A 13,902-nucleotide genomic window follows, 5' to 3' on the forward strand; every position below is an offset into this window, starting at 1 on the left:
CGGTCTTAATGGTTTAATGAAATAACAGGCTCCAATCGTTTCCAAACGGTGTTATATATTTTATGGACGGCCACAGGGGGGTAGCATGGTAATATAGACTTTCTGTCACATCCACAGCCCATGCTGTCAGACCAAAACGCAAACAAGCAAGAATTTATGTCTGTGAGTGTGCACCGGTGTGTGTGTCTGTGTGTGTGTGTGTCTGTGTCTGTGTCTGTGTGTGTGTGTGTGTGTGTGTGTGTGTGTGTGTGTGTGTGTGTGTGTGTGTGTGTGTGTGTGTGTGTGTGTGTGTGTGTGTGTGTGTGTGTGTGTGTGTGTGTGTGTGTGTGTGTGTGTGTGTGTGTGTGTGTGTGTGTGTGTGTGTGAGAGACGGCCCTTTCGCCCACAGCCATGACGCTTTAGTGAGACAAACGAGATAATTTGTACTTTTTAGCTTATAGGCTGCTAGTGTTGCCTTAAGGACACATGTCAATAAAGACTATGGGAATGCAGCCATTCATTTATGTTTGTGTTATTATGGGCCCCACCTCATGGTTGGAGGCAGTGGTGGGAAAAAGTACTCAAATGTTTGAAGTAAAAGTATCAATACCACGATATAAAAATACGCTGTTGCATGTAAAAGGCCTGTGTTCAAAATGTTACTTGAGTAAAAGTACAAAAGTATTGGCATCAAAATATACTTGAAGTATCAAAAGTAAAAGTACTAAAAGGTTTGAAAATAGCCGATCTACAAGCTCACAACGCTTCGTGGTGCGACGCGTTGTGAGCTTGTAGATCTTCTATTTTCAAATAGCCTCTGTATAAAATAGGGCTCAAGTGGTTAACGTATGTTTTATATTCTAATAATTTATATCTGCAAAGTAACTAGTAACTACAGTTTTCAAATAATTGTAGTGGAGTAAAAGTACAATATTTGCCTCTGAGATGTAGTGGAGTAAAGTATTGAAAATTGGAAATACTCCAGTAAAGTAAAAGCACCTCAAAACTGTACTTAGTTACTTTACACCACTCGTTGGAGGGCCTATTTATTTATGTTTTCAAGCTGTTACAACTGCCCAGAATACACGGTGACGTATCTCTGATGGCCTCGTTTTCGTCGGCAGTGCAGGTGCGTGTAGCCATGCAGAGTCACAGCACATGTTTAGCATGAGCAAGCAGGGAAGAATATAATTAACAACGATAGCACAGGTCACTGCCTATTTCAGTTACATCTCTCTCTCTCTCTCTCTCTCTCTCTCTCTCTCTCTCTCTCTCTCTCTCTCTCTCTCTCTCTCTCTCTCTCTCTCTCTCTCTCTCAAACTGTCTCTCAAACTGTTCTGGTTCTCTCTCTCTCCCTACCATACATCCAGTGAGATTACACATAATTTTACTGCAAAACAGAATGGGCCAATGCCTCTCAGATAACTATAATTGCCAACCGTAACATTAAATGAGCAATTATAAACAACATATATTGCATAATTCTAGCTTTTTCCCCTGTCATCTCTATAAGTCAGCACAGGAAGCAATCATCTAATCTGCAACGCTGTAATGCGATGGCTGCCTTACAAGGATATATTTTATTTACAAAACACTTAGGGCTACACTTATCAGGTTATGGATTACAGAGGTAAACAAACCCATAATTCTTCATTTTTAATTAGTTCAGCTTGACTTCAAATTATAGACTAAATGCTCTGTGGATTCATTGTTTTCTTTGTATTATCCATTTTCATGAACATTTTGTATATCCTTTAACCCATATAGACCGGTCCGGGAGCACATCTGTGTAACCACTTAAACCATTATTTTATACTTTGGGATATATATATATATATATATATATATATATATATATATATATATATATATATATATATATATATATATATATATATATATATATATATATATATATATATATATATAAATATTATATTGAAAGATTTGCACACATTTTCAAGATATCTACAGTACAAGCTCATAGTGCAGCACCGAGTGCCTCGCTATGAGCTTGTAGATCTGCTTTTTTTTTTTAATCATGAAAATGTGTGCAAATCTTTCAATATATATATTTTTACTCAAATCTTTGCTTCTGGGGGACCCTGGAACAACATATTTTGAGACATACAATTTTGGGGGTCCTTGACATGAAAAAGTTTGAGAACCACTGATTATAGCAACAATTATTTAAAAAAAAAACAGTTAGGATTTAGAAGACATTTGTAGAATTCCCTAGAAGCAATGATTTGATTTGAATAAGATAATGGTTAAAGTGGTTAAAATCGAAAACGACAGATGCTTTCCCGGTCTTCATGGGTTAAGCCACAGCAACAATAATAATAACCCATAACTCAGTGATTCTCACTCTCGCCCACTCTTGCATGTTTAGCGGAGCGCACTGAGATGCATTAGAATGTGCGTGATGTGTCGCGGAGGGCATTCATATTTTCTTTATGACTTCTCCCCACTATCTTTCATCACCAGTGACAGGGATGTTTATTGTTTACAGCCATAATAGGCGGTAGACATACTGTGGTGAGTGTATACTTCCATCCCGAGAGAGATCATTTTCTTCATAAAAACGTCAAAATAAATGGTACACAATGAATGTGAAGCACGGAGGCAAAAAGCATATGACTCCACTGTTGTTATGGTGTGGTCACAGGCCAAGCTGTATGTATCGTGTGTGTGTTTTGTTAAAGTAGACCAATCAAAGCTCATACTGTATTGGCTCTGAAAGCCTTACATGCCTGGTGAAGTTAAAGTGAAAAGTAAAACTCACGAAAGCTCTTAGTTGACAATCTATGCATATAATATAATTATTATCTCTTAGTTACACTAACATTGTTCTTATATAATAGCAATAAAAGGAACTTTATTGCTATTATTGTTGAAGTATGTATACTTTTGTGTCCTCACATCCCACTTCTGACACCATGTGTAATGATTGAATATTTTATTAGGCAGAAATGTAAAAACGGAACGAGTACAGTCAAACACTTTGTCTAAAAGGATACACCCAAAAAGTCCTTGCGGTTTGGGAAAACGGAACAACCGCGGAGTACCGTAATGTCAACAAGTTCACTAGTAACCAGGAAGTCACATACAGCCAATGCATCATGGGCACTGTGTAGTCTATGCACTACTGCTATAGTTCCTATTTGTTTGGGAAACCGTGGCCTAATCTATACTAAAATGGGAAAGTTTGAGACCTGCCAAGACTAAGAGCTCCACTACCGCCCCTTAGAGCCCCCCTTACAGAAATGTGTATTTGTGTCTCATGTGTGTTCAGGGTCAGCTTGTGTCTCACCTCTCCGCAATTTATCTGAGTGACCGCACAGTCCATCCTCCGCCCATACATAAGTAACCCTGGGAACGCGCAAGCCCTCCATTCCAGGCAGCTGGCGCGTGTGCCGAGAGTCAGATCCAACGGCCAGATTAAGACCCCGTTGACCCTGAGCGTGTCACCAGACCAGTGGTGGAAAGTAACTAAGTAAATTTACTTAAGTACTGTACTTAAGTACAATTTTGAGGTATTTGTACTTTAGTTGAGTATTCCCAATTTTCAATACTTTTACTTCTACTCCACTACATCTCAGAGGCAAATATTGTAATTTTACTCCACTACAATTATTTGAAAACTTTAGCTACTAGTTACTTTTCAGATATACATTATTGCATTATAAAACATACATGAACCACTTTAGCCCTATTTTATACCTATAGGCTATTTGAAAATAGCAGATCTACAAGCTCACAACGCGTCGCATCGCGACGCGTTGTGAGCTTGTAGATCGGCTATTTTCAAATATTTAGTACTTTTACTTTTGGTACTTTAAGTACATTTTGATGCCAATACTTTTGTACTTTTACTCAAGTAAATTTTGAATTCTGGACTCTTACTTGTAACAGAGTATTTTTATATTGCAGTATTGGTACTTTTACTTAAGTAAAGAATTAGAGTACTTTTTCCACCACTGCACCAGACACTTATTAGAATGACAGCGTGAACACATTGAAGGGGAGGGGGCGGGGCATTCTCTGCATACCGAGACCATTCACTTCAATTAACTTCAAAACTTAACCACAATATGTAAGAACTTCTCTCTGAAGGGTCACAACGCATTGTGAGCTTGTACAGTAGCTCGGCTATTTTCAAATGGCCGACATGTATATAGGGCTGAAGTAGGCCTATGTATGTTTTGTAATAATAATCAAAACCTACAAAGTAAGTTTTCGAATAATTGTTGTGCAGTAAAAGTATGATATTTGTCTCTGAGATGTAGTGGAGTAGAAGTAAAAGTATTGAAAATTGGAAATACTCCAGTAAAGTAAAATTGTACTTAAGCACAGTACTTGAGTAAATGTACTGTACTTTGTTACTTTACACCACTGTATATTGTATACATATATTCTACCAGATCGATTGGCTAAAATAACACAATTAAAATACTGTCATGTTGCAAGCCATGGGAGGTGAGGCGATGTCTCTATCTAGGCCGCTTCCTACAAGATTGGCAACTCAAGGGCCATACAATATTCATGGCAAACACCAAGGTAGATTCTCAAGTGATAAAAAACTAGAATATTTTCAGGTCTGTTTATTTATTTACAAAGTAGCCCCAAGCACGCAAGTCTGAGTGCCTGAGATTATTGCCTGGTATTATAATATGACAGGCAAAATAAATACACTTTTGCATAATGCATAACTTGAATGATTTTCTTGAACTAAACTACTTTCTTCGTATAAAATACAAACTGGATTGGATTTATTCATTTGTTAAAAAGTTAAATGTTCTTGGTCAGATTTTCCTGGCAAACTCCTGCATATCAGTTTGTTTTTTCCCCTCCAGATTTGCTGCAATGTGAGATATACTGTAGTTGCATTGACTGGCTGTGCTTTGGTGGTGTGTCTGATAACCTGGGGAATTAACTGCAGTGGTGGAAAAAGTACTACATTTGTTTACTTAAGTAAAAGTATCAATACTGCAATGTAAAAAATACTCTGTTACAAAAGTCCGGAATTCAAAATGTACTTGAGTAAAAGTACAAAAGTATTAGTATCAAAATATACTTAAAGTACCAAAAGTAGAAAGTACTCATTGTGCAGAATGTCAATTTCACATGTTTTCAAATGTATAAAAATCTTTTGAAAATAGCAGATCTACATGCTCACAATGCGTCGCATTGTGAGCATGTAGATCGGCTATGTTCAAATGGCCGAAAACTATATAGGGCTGAAGTGGTTAACGTATGTTTTGCAAAAATAATCAAAATACAAAGTAACTAGTAACTAAAGACTTCAAATAATTGTAGTGGAATAAAAGTATCATATTTGCCTTTGAGATGTAGTGGAGTAGAAGTAAAGTACTGAAAATTGAAAATACCCCAGTTAAGTAGAAAATACCTCAAAATTGTACTTAAGTACAGAACTTGAGTAAATGTACTTTACACCACTGGGGAACACCCTTTTTCGGAGATATAAATCACCCTCTTCACAGGAAACTGACGGCAAAAGGTAGAAACAGTCAAAAACACAATCTAAATCAAACACGCGTGTTTGAATTATTTCACCAGCATGTTGAACGTTTGCTGTGTGAGTGAGTGACAAATAAACCCAGCTTCATCCTCGATGCTTGTCATGTTGACAAGACGGTATTTGTCTGTTCCGCTGTGGCATAAACAATGGCCAGCTTGAAATGTACTCTGCCCTTCTGCAATCTGCACACACAGACTCAGCTAATTGCAGTACAGTATACACACACCGAGTCATATACTAACATACACGTGCAGTCGTGCACGCACGCACACACACACACACACACGCACACGCACACGCACACGCACACGCACACGCACACGCACACGCACACGCACACGCACACACACACACACACACACACGCCTGCAGCACATGTCATCTATTGGAGTCTTCTGCATGCAAAACAACATCTGCTACAGCCTTGGTTCTCAAAGTGGGGTCCGGGGACCCCCAGGGGTCCTTGAGGGAGTTCCAGGGGGTCCCCAGCTAAATGATGGAGAGTTAGGAAAATGGACCCTTATGGGTCTGTAACTCTGAGAGTGTACAAATGGAACCAAATGGACCCTTATGCGTCTGTAACTCTGAGAGTGTACAAATGGAACCTCAGAGTTAAATTAACATAGATTTTACAATATAAATTGCGGTCCAAGTGATAGAAATGCCAGGGTCCGTAGCCCTAATGCATGTCAAACTGGGGGTCCTTGAAATTAAAATGGTTGAGAATCACTGCTAGAGCCGTAAAAATCTTCTCTTATGGGGGTCCCTGGCATATCTTTTCAAATGGGGGTCCGCGGGCTAATGAGTGTCAATTTGGGGGTCCTTGACACGAAAAAGTTTGAGAACCACTGTGCTACAGTACATGCACGTCCCTGTAGGGTGTTTTTGGCCTTGACCTTTTGCCTTGAGGCTTGAGCGAAACTATAAACTAAACTCCTGTCAAGAACTAGCTTAAGGATATGATGTAAGTCAAAGAATCATCTCAAAGCTGCTTTTGGGGACAGTGGAACCTTTATGGGTCCAAAATGATATTGCCAATGTTCTCTGAAGTCCAGGATAGAATATGTAATTTTTACTGTAAGTTTTGAAAGCAACTTTTTTTATCCTTACTTACCTCAATTAGTGAAACAAGGAAATACTTCCTGAGTATAGAGTACTACAGAGTATTGCAATTATTTCAAAGACACACAAACGAATGTCGCCGCATAACCGCCGAGCTGGCAGGCTAAGGCATTGGTTCTCAAAGTGGGGTCCGGGGACCCCCAGGGGTACTTGAGGGGGTTCCAGGGGGTCCCCAGCTAAATGATGGACAGGAACCAAATGGACCCTTATGGGTCTGTAACTCTGAGAGTGTACAAATGGATTTGTACACTCTCAGAGTTAAATTAACATTGGTTTTACAATGTGAATTGGTATAAATGCCATTAAATGGGGGTCCGTAGCCTAATGCATATCAAACTGTGAGTCCTTGAAATTAAAATGGTTGAGAATCACAGCTAGAGAGCCGTAAAAACCTTCTCTTATTGGAGTCCCTGGCTTATCTTTTCAAATGGGGGTCCGCGGGGTAATAAGTGTCAATTAGGGGGTCCTTGACATGAAAAAGTTTGAGAACCACTGGGCTAAGGTACATGCCAAAGCCACGGTCAAGACCGAAGCATAGTACGTCCCCTTCAGGACGGCCGGCCATCCCAACCGTCGAAAAACCAAGGCCTGTACAGCCCTCCAACTCAATATCGAGGGCCTCACCACCGCCAAAGTCATAAGCAGTGGTTAAAAAAGTACTCAAATGTTTTACTTAAGTAGAAGTATCAATACTGCAATGTAGAAGTACTCTGTTACAAGTAAAAGTCCGGAATTCAAAATCGACTTGAGTTAAAGTACAAAAGTATTGGTATCCAAATGTACTTAAAGTACCAAAAGTGAAAGTACAAATAATGTTTGAAAATAGCAGATCTACAAGCTCACAACGCGTCGTGATGCAACACGTTGTGAGCTTGTAGATCGTCTATTTTGAAATATGGCTAAAGAGGTTAATGTATGTTTTATAATGTAATCATTTATATATGCAAAGTAACTAGTTACTAAAGTTTTCAGATAATTGTAGTGGAGTAAAAGTACAACATTTGCCTCTGAGATGTAGTGGAGTAGAAGTAAAATAATAGACAATTGGAAATACTCCAGTAAAGTAAAAGTACCTCAAAACTGTTCTTAAGTACAGTACTTGAGTAAATGTACTTAGTCATTTTTTTTTTCATGGCAGAGAGTGGCCTCAGATACTGCGCTTAAATGGATGTGACACTGAAACCCTCCCAAGAAACCAATACGATTTTTTGAAATAATTATGTAGGCTGGGAGGCCGAAGGATACCTCTTCATCCTCAAGAGAGGCGTCTGCCAATGCCAACATATCGCTGCATGGTGAGGCGGTTCGGGGCTGTACACCGCGTACAGTGACGTTTGACAGTAGAACTAATTACCCGGGCCTCCTCCCCGAGGCCCGGCTTGTGGCGGAGCGGCAACTGCAGCGAAATCGCTTGAAATGTAAATACGCTTTCTAAATATAAGTGGACTTTTCCTGAGCGCGGTCAGCTGGTGTTCGAGGCACTTGCGGTGCAGTTTTTCTTCAAAAGAAAACCAAAGTCTTTTCCACAGCATCTGCTCCTAATCAGCCGAGAGCAGTAGGAAAGTAGGGTTTTTACAAGTCACGGCTGTAACGCGTTTGCGCTGCATCCCGCCGAATTAGAATCCATCCTTTTGAAAGCTCAAAGTGAATACCGGCCTTTCATCGCCTCTGTCTTCTCTAAACCAATGAAAAGAATGTCCTTGCAATTATCCCTATGTATACTGTGTGTGTGCGTGTGTGTGTGTGTGTGTGTGTGTGTGTGCGAGCGTGCATGCGATACACAGTATCTATTTACCTTTTATGTGTGCTGGGAATGAACACATTCGCCCTCGAGCGGTGCTTTTGCACTGACAGCGGTGCATTGTGGAAAATGATGGACACCCACACAGAAACAAATATGAACATGGCCCTCAGCGTCGACCCGGACAAGTCCGCCACTAAATCGCCCAGCGCAAATTGTCCCTCACCAAAAACAACACTTGAGTCGGTGCAAAATGTATCAGCACAAGAATGCACTCCCCTGTGCACCCATGTGCTGTGGCCAATTACTAACTCCATCCGTCTCCCCATTACTGTGTGTGTGTGTGTGTGTGTGTGTGTGTGTGTGTGTGTGTGTGTGTGTGTGTGTGTGTGTGTGTGCGTGTGCGTGTGCGTGCGTGCGTGATGACAGCGAGGATGAAAGAGAGAGTCCAGGTGGACAGACAGACAGACGAAAAGTTTACACAGAGAAGAGAGAGAGGACAGACAGAAAGACAGAAAGACAACAGAGAGAGAAAGGTAGCGGGTGGTCTGGCAAAGAAAGGGTGACTCAGAGCTATAGTGAGACAAACAGAGGAAGAGAGAGAGACAAAGCAACGGAGAGACACAAGACATCTGACAACCCGAAAATAGCCGTTATACGCACGTTGTGAGCTTGCTTATCGGCTATCTACGGCAAGTGACACTGTCGTACGAATGAGTATATAAATTAAGCATAAGACAGGCTGAAAGAGAGAGAGAGAGAGAGAGAGAGAGAACTCCCCAGGTTTCTGTGTATTTGTTTACCACTACAGTACGTTTCCCATACGCATCTCTGTTTTGCAAACTTCACCTATACAGCGTTGTCGGTATCTGTCTGTATTGTCAGCCAGCGCATGTGACCTCGAACTGACTTGACTTAACCCATTCAAACCGGGAACGCATATGTGCCATTTTTTGATTTCTTTGGGCTATAAAAAAATAGCAGATATACAAGGTCATAGCGCTATGAGCTTGTAGATTTGCAATTTTTTGGAAAAATCGTGGAATATCGTGGGTCTCTTTGAATATATATTTTGTAAAGAGAACATTTGTAACTCAAATCTTTGCTTCTGGGGATTATACAAATGTCTCCTAAATCCTAACTAATGTTGCTATAATATCAGTGGTTCTCAAAGATGATATGTATTTGACCGTGGACCCCCATCTCAAAATGTTTTGTTCCAGGGACCCCCAGAAGTTGTAACAGAGTTAAAAAAAATCGCTTTAATAAATACATATTCAAAGATTTGCACACATTTTCCACAATCTTTCAAAAATAGCAGATCTACAAGCTCGTAGCGCGGCACTCGGTGCCACGCTATGAGCTTGTAGATCTGCCATTTTTGAATAGCCAAAAGAAATCTTAAAATGACACACAGATGCGCTCCCGGTCTTAAGGGGTTAACGTTGCCTCTGCACTCCCACAGCGCCCGCACACAGGGTGCGTTTGTGGATTTGTAGTCGAGGTATACCGTTTTGTCTTATCCGGCTTTCAGAGACACTCCTCCGTCAGATGTAAACAGTGTGATTGCATTTAGGCAGAGGGAAGTAAACAGCACTCAGCTGGGTTTTGTAAAGCATCAAGAGAGGATGTGCTTTGTGTGTGTGTGTGTGGGGGCGGAGGACAGTGAGCGACAGAAATGTTTGCAGAGTGACAGAAAGGTATTATGTCATATGAAAAATGAGAGGGGAACAAAATGCATTCCTCTCTGTGGGTTGAAACGGCTGCTCTCTTTTTGCGGCTATACATCTGCGTGCGCGTGTGCATGGCGTGTGCGTGTGTGTGTGTGTGCGTGCGTGTGTGTGCAAAGAGTTTAGTTCAGGGCTTGATTTAGTGGAGAGAGAGAGAGAGAGATTGCCATACATAATAAATACACATTCAGTTGTGGTTATGTGAAACTCTTTGGATAACAGAGTTGTTGTAGGTGCTGTTTGCTTAACTACGCAATACTCAGGAAGTATTTCCTTGTTTCTCTAATTGAGGTAAGTAAGGACAAAAAAGTTGCTTTCAAACCTACATATTTTATCCTGGACTTGAACATTGGCCAATTTGGACCCATAAAGGTTCCACTGTCCCCAAAAGCAGCTTTGAGATGATTATTTGACTTATATACTTATTATATCATATCCTTAAAGAATTCAGCAGCTGAGTTTGGCTTAGCAACACAAATGTTTAAATGAAGATTAATTTAGCGCTAAGATTCTTTGGGAACAACAGAAACTGGGCCTAACGGAAAGGGCCATTATAACTAAATATTGTAAAATGATACCTTTTGTTCAAGCTCTTCCTTGGACTCAATCTGATGTCTTTAAATATTGACTCTAGATTCAATTTCTCTAGATGTATTAGCCCTATTAGCAGCAGGACTCTAAGGATGTCTGTCTGTCCCGATGGCCTTTCCACACCACCCGTAGGCCAACATTTCCAAGTACACACACTCGATATATCCCAATCTGATAGGCAGATCGGCATGAAACTAAATGCACTGCGCAAGGACGAACATATCTGATTTTGGTGACCCCCATGGTCTTTCCTCTAGCAACACCCATTGGCCAAACATTCCACTCTCACATAAGAGATCTCTAAATCTGATGGGCAGAATGCCATGAAACTTGCTGAGTGTATTCAGGCTCTCCGGAGGATGAGCTCCAAACTACTATTTGAGTGACCTCACGGTCTTTCCTTGCGGTTAGAGCATTGGTTCTCCAAGTGGGGTCCGGGGACCCCCAGGGGTCCTTGGGGGGGGTTCCAAGGGGTCCCCAGCAAAATGTGGTAATCAAGCATCCCAATAATTTTAGCCACTTTAACCTTTTATACTTTGGCTATTCAAAAATAGCAGATCTAGAAGCTCATAGCGTGGCACTCTGTGCCACGCTATGACCTTGTAGATCTGCTATTCTAGATCAGCTTCTAGATCTGCTATTTTTGAAAAATCATGACAATTGGTGCAAACCTTTGAATGTATATTTTTTAAAGCAAACCTTTGCTTCTGGGGGTCCCTGGAACAAAATATTTTTGAGCTGGGGGTCCGGGGCCAAATATCATTTTGGGGGTCCTTGACAGGAAACAGTTTGAGAACCACTGGGCTAGAGTGTCCGCCATGATGAACCACATGGCTCGGGAAAGCATTGGCTCCCAAGAAATGCTACTATATGGCCTTTCCTCTGGTGCCACCCTCAGGTGATGTCAGCTTTGCACACAAGATGCCTTGTATTTAGGGTTCCTATTGGCACAGCCAGCCTTAGTCATGTTTTTCTTTCCTTCTGTCAGACATACAGACAGACAGACAGACAGACAGACAGACAGACAGACAGACAGACAGAACAACAGATCATCCGACAGACAGACAAGCCCAATAACAGACAGACAAACAGAGGGGGACATTCAGAGTTTAATTCCCATGACCTTAATACCAACAGACAATATGGTCACCATGACACGAGTCGGCTCAGAAAAAAAACAAAAACATGTACCATAATGCAAACGCTCAGACGCATAAAGCACACACACACACACGAGTGTGCGTGTGCGTGCACACGTGTGTGCGTGTACACGTGTGGATGCGAAACACGTGTGCATTTGAATGACGTGCTTGTGCTATTGACTTATTTTTGGAGCTGCCTTTTGTTTTGCCTGTGGGGGCCTCTCTCTGAGTGGTGGCTTGTTTGAACCCGTGTTGATTGTGACACTGGTGGAGTGTCCCTCTCCATGCAGACCGCTGTGTCGTCATTGTCGTATTAAGGCCATCCATTAAGCCCATATAGGCAGTTGAATGAACTGCAGCGCACACACACACACACACACACACACACACACACACACACACACACACACACACACACACACACACACACACACACACACACACACACACACACACACACGCACGCATAATGCACACAAGATAATACACACTGACAAACAAAAAGAGACGCCCTCACCCCCCCCTCCCACAAACTATTGCCTGTATATCTGGGCCTCTCAAACTCTCATCATCCCCGCCATCCCTTTTGTTTACACGCTATTCCCTCTGGGTAGATCTTTTTTAATAGCAACACATTACAGCAGGGCTCTCATTCACACTGACTGGCGCTCCAAAAATGTCTGAAGAGGAATTATTTACACTCTAGAGAGGAACATCTATGGGAAGTGATAATGCACATTCAGCCCTTCATCTGAGGCACAGCACTCAAGATGTGCTGCTACAACTTTAAAAATAAGAGTGTTGAATCTTTCAACCTCTCTATAAGCACTGTGATAAAAAATGCCAATATTAACGCATGAATGAAACAAGTGGGGGGATATACCTTTTCCATATATCGTCGAACCAACAGAGGTCACCCAATTGTCAATAAGAGGAGAGGGGTTTATCTTTACTCTTAAAGCTTAAAGCCGGTCAGTGCACAGATGCAGCAGCCATAGCCTCGGAGTGGCTTAAGCACGCTTCGGTTGGCAATAATATGACGGAGCTGTGAGTAAGAGAGAGGCGGCTTGTTTCCCTGTAGAGAAAAGGGCACGCAAAAGAGGAAAACGGGGGGGAAGGAGAAAGACAGAAGAAGGGACCGCACAAAAAAAAACTAAGACAAAAAGTCCACATTGCGGAAGATGCAGGCTAGAGTGACGCGCTGGCTAGCTGGCGCCTGTTTCGTTCCGTTGGCCAGGGACGATGCGTGCGTGCTCTCGTAGGGCAAAGGCTTTTGATGGGTGATTTGCCGCTTGGCTGAGCTTTTGGGCACGGCCGGGACAGGCTCTCTCCCACTCGCGTTTGTCTCGTAGTGAAGGGATCCACGACCGGGAGAACTCTAGAAGCTCTCTCCCACTCGCGTTGTCTCGTAGTGAAGTAGGGATTCGCGGCCGGGAGAACTCTTCTGAGAGAGGCTCTCTCCCGCTCACTCGCGTTGCCTTGCAGTTGCACTGTAGTTAGTGATCCTCGGTCGGAAGAAGCCTAGTAGTCGCACTGTAATAGTTAGTGATCCCACGGTCGGGAAGACGCGGGAAGAGGCAAGATGAGGAGGCACCACCGAAGAGACGAGGGACATCATCACCGTCCAGAGGTATTGTGGGTAGCCGAGACCTCCTCGACACTCAATCTTTGACTATACCGTGGAGAAAGTTAGTCCGGGCAAAGAAACGGTTTTGGCTGTTGTGTGTTTTTTTAATTGCTTTTTGGATGAATCTGTGATGTAATACGTTTAGCTCTTGCTCTTGGTTTGCGATCAGATTTGTCGGTGTCTCACATCCCAGCTTGTGGTTGTTTCCCCTGCTGTTTTCCTTTTAGAAGTTTGACTTTTGATGATACCCCGCTGGCTTGACACTTTTTTTGGCTTCTGGCGAAAAGCTGAAAAAACCTGGGGGGTGTTGGCGTGGGAGTGATATGTTGTTGCACTTCTCTTGTCGCCTCTTTTTATCGTTTTTTTTTTTGCCTTCATCCTCAGTCTACTCCTTTAATGTTCAACCGTTTTTGTTTCTCTCTCTCTCT

The 13,902-nt window shown here is 42.0% G+C and overlaps 1 protein-coding gene across 1 annotated transcript in view; it reads left to right on the forward strand.

The window, feature by feature from the left end:
- Positions 1 to 13,902, forward strand: part of LOC311040515 (E3 ubiquitin-protein ligase Midline-1-like) — a 93,169-nt gene that overhangs the window by 45,758 nt on the left and 33,509 nt on the right. The gene's annotated exons all lie outside the window — the stretch shown is intronic.

This window comes from Gymnoscopelus microlampas (genome assembly GCF_963454915.1).
Source record: "Gymnoscopelus microlampas genome assembly, chromosome: 24".
In the NCBI taxonomy this organism is placed as follows: Eukaryota; Metazoa; Chordata; class Actinopteri; order Myctophiformes; family Myctophidae; genus Gymnoscopelus; species Gymnoscopelus microlampas.